We start from the raw sequence: 3,602 nt of genomic DNA, 5'->3' as shown, positions 1-3,602 counted from the left end.
AACTCAGCAAAATATTCTAAAAGAGTCCAGTAGCCCATAATAGCATTGGGTCTTCTGTTTAACTGGCAATGTCAGAAATTATTGACCTGAGTCCCCAACAGCTCAACATAATAGCATGGCTTTACTTCCTATATTTCGTCTTCATATTTTTCTACTGGATGGTTAAGACCAAGATAAAGCAGGACCTGTGCGGTTCTTTTTTTACATTCAACTTTAGAAAATGATGCAGAACTTTCTTATTTTCTACCCTCCTCTCCAGTAAGTTCTTACACATACCATTGATCTAGCAGTTATATCTGAGTTCTTAATGTTTGTCAGTTGCATTTGCAAAAAACGGTACTCACGGTGGTCATGATATATATCTATCTAACTGCTAGCACTGTTATCAAATTGATACTTTGGTTTTTTTTTTTTTTCCTTACTGTTTTGTAGGGTTTTTTTGTTGTTGTTGTTTGTTTGTTTGTTTGTTTTTTGTGGAACCAGGGATTGAACTCAGGCCCTTGGGTTTGCCATGGAAGTGCTTATTCCACTGAGCTATCTCCTGGGGCTCTTACATATTTTAAATACTAGCTCTTTGTTGCCTCTGTGGCTAAAACGACTTGTAGGCTAGAGTTGAATTTTCATTGTATTTAAGCAACTACTGATGAAAAACATGTCTTAATTTAGTGTAATAGATTTTATTATATTCTCATGTGTAATTAACACTTTCGTGTTCTATTTAAAAATATACATTAAAAAAAACCTTAAAGATAATCACATATTTTGTATAACTAAAAATACAGTGAATGTTTTAACAATTTCATCATCATAAGACACACTGCTACATTGTCCTCCCTTGTCTCCACCGGAAGTGCAGATGGAAGTGGGCAGATTTGAACCTACCTGTTTCCAAGCTGGTTGATGATTATGAAAGTTGATGAAAATCTAAAAATTCAAGCAAAGGTTCCAAAGGCTGAAAGAAACCTGAAAAGCAAAATGGGAAGAAAACAACCTCCAGGGTGTCCTTTACTTCCTGTTTTGTTCACTACGATGACTTCATAAGTCCAGAAGGGGAATTAAAGAAGAGGTTTGAGGAGATGAAGGAGAAGCAGGAAGCTCTCGGGGAGCAAGAGAAACACAAACACAGGACCATCATAAATTTCTGTCAGGATTTTTCTGTCAGGTGTTTGAAGGCAAAGAGAAAGTTTTGCAAGAATTAATTATGTTTCCTCAGTTGGATGATGAGACCACAAAGAAGGTTTAGTACAGGGAGTTCAGCAAGGTGGTAGAATACTCTGGTGTGATTCTGGAAGTCTTGGATGCCAGAGACCCATTGGGCTGCCACTGTTTCCAAAAGGAAGAGGCTATTTTGCAGGCAGAAAGCAACAAGAAACTGGATTTGAACAAAATTAAACAGGTTTCCAAAGAGGTTGTGGAGAAATGGCTAGATTACTTTTGCAATGAGCTGCCAACTGTGGCTTTCAAAGCCAGCACCCAGCATCAGACCAAGAACTGGATTCAGTGCAGTGTGCTAGTGGAGCCAGGCTTTGAGTCACTACTGAAAACCAAGCCTGCTTTGGAGCTGAAAACCTCTTGAGGGTTCTGAGGAACTATTGTGGCTTGTGTGAAGTACCTACTCATATTCTGTTAGGTGTTGTGGGACTTCCCAATGTTGTGAAGAGTAACCTGATCAATAGCCTGAAGCGCAGCCATTTGTGTAGTGTGGGAGCTGTTCCTGGGATCACTAAATTCATGCGGGAGGTCTACTTGGACAAGTTTATCAGGTGGCTAGATGACCCAGTCATTATCCCAGGACCAATTCAAAGGTTGGTGCCAACCTGCACAGCTGCATCCATGTACAGAAGCTGGCAGACCTGTGACCCCAGGGAAGACTCTCTTGCAGCACTGCAGTGTGGAGAATTCCAACTATTATGGCGTGTTTGGGTTCTAGACTACTGAACATTCTCCCATTGCGGTGTAAGCCTGCTTGGGAAAGTGGGAAAAGGGGGCTTGTATAGGCTTACATAGTCAGGAGCAGGCTGCCAAGGCTGTGCTGGCTGACTGGGTGAGTGGGAGTATCAGCTTCTATATGCTACCACCTCCCACACGTACTCTGGCTTCCCATCTCAGTGCTGAGATTGTTAAGGCCATGACTAAGATCTTTAACGTTGAGGACACTGAGCAGCCAAGGAAGACACCATGGAATGCTTGACCACAGTGTCTGACAAGATTTTGGGTGACATAGACCCACTTGAAATGGAGACCAAGAGGCGGCATTCTCCAGCGATGAAAATACCAGATACTAATTAAAATAAAACTACCATATATCAGAGTGGAGATCCCTTGGGATATTGCACCAATCCAAGCCATTATTAGATGGGGTGGGCTGAATACCACTTGGACCACCGCTACACCAAGAATAGTAGCATGGTATAGGTCAGCTCAGTGGACCATAGCTAAGTTTTGCAGAGAATTAAGGAAACAGACACCCTGCAACAGGGCCAGATTTTGGCATCTGCCCTGAAGAATGAGAAGATGCAGAAGCATACAGATCAAATTGCCAGAAAGCACCCTCGTTCCATGATGTCTGTTGTTCTCGACCTTTCTGGCGATGGTAACAGTGCTGGTGACTAATTCAATAATCTGACCCCCCTTCCCCAAGCTGTGGTTCCTGTGGGATGAGAGAACACAGATGGTGTCTGGGCCTCTGAAGCACCTGTATAATAAAAGGAGCTCTTGTATAAACAAAGACACACTGATATTTAAAAAGATGGACATGATCATGTTACTTCAAGGTGATAACTTTAGTCATTAGAGGTAATGTACATATAACACTGACAACATCAATTTACTATAAAATATAATGGTGGCAGTTATTGTTATATTTTACATATGTGAAACTTAAAAAATTATGCTAATCATGTATACTACTCTCAAAATTATGATTAAGATTATGATTATGATTATCTTTTTTTTTTTTTTGTAGTACCAGGTATTGAACTCAGGACCTTGCGCTTGCCAGGCAAGTGCTTATTCTACTGAGCCATCTCCCTGGCCCTCAAAATTATTAACATGTGCTGTATTACTGTTTCTGTCTAAATTGTGTTTAATTTTAGGTGAATATAGATGCATATGATATCAAGGACTAAAAAAATTTGCTAGCAAGGTTGTAGGGAAAAGGAAACCTTTAAATTGCTGGTGAAAATGTCAACTAATTCAATGCAAGGCCTTGTGCATACTGGTCAAGCACTCTGCCATGTGAGATATACATGCAACACTCACTAATACTTTCTAAGAAATGTTTCATTCTTGTGGCCAGGGGATACTTTAAAAGTTTATTTTAGGGTTTAACTGAAATATCTCATTAGATTCTCTAATTAGACAATGTTCACATGTATTTTCACTTCAGTTATTTCTAACCTTTTTATTCCTTTTGTCATTTCTTCATACATGTCCTAACTATACATTATTCTTTTGTAAGCATATAATCACCTCATTCACATAGAACAAAATGATTACATTGATTTTATTTCTTCTGGAGAATTTTTCATGTGGAAGGTGAATATCTAAACATCTTCCCAAATTTATTAATACTCTGTCTTTTCACCTTCATAAAATATGAA

General features: G+C 39.3%; 1 pseudogene; it reads left to right on the top strand.

Annotated features, from left to right (window-relative positions):
• Nucleotides 1-2,613, top strand: part of LOC101567830 — a 72,211-nt pseudogene extending 69,598 nt beyond the window's left edge.
• Nucleotides 2,614-3,602: the final 989 nt, after the last annotated feature.

Source organism: Octodon degus, unplaced genomic scaffold, assembly GCF_000260255.1.
Source record: "Octodon degus isolate 3935 unplaced genomic scaffold, OctDeg1.0 scaffold00018, whole genome shotgun sequence".
In the NCBI taxonomy this organism is placed as follows: domain Eukaryota; kingdom Metazoa; phylum Chordata; class Mammalia; order Rodentia; family Octodontidae; genus Octodon; species Octodon degus.
Note: the sequence above shows the minus strand (reverse complement) of the source record. Positions and strands in the feature narration are given on the sequence as shown.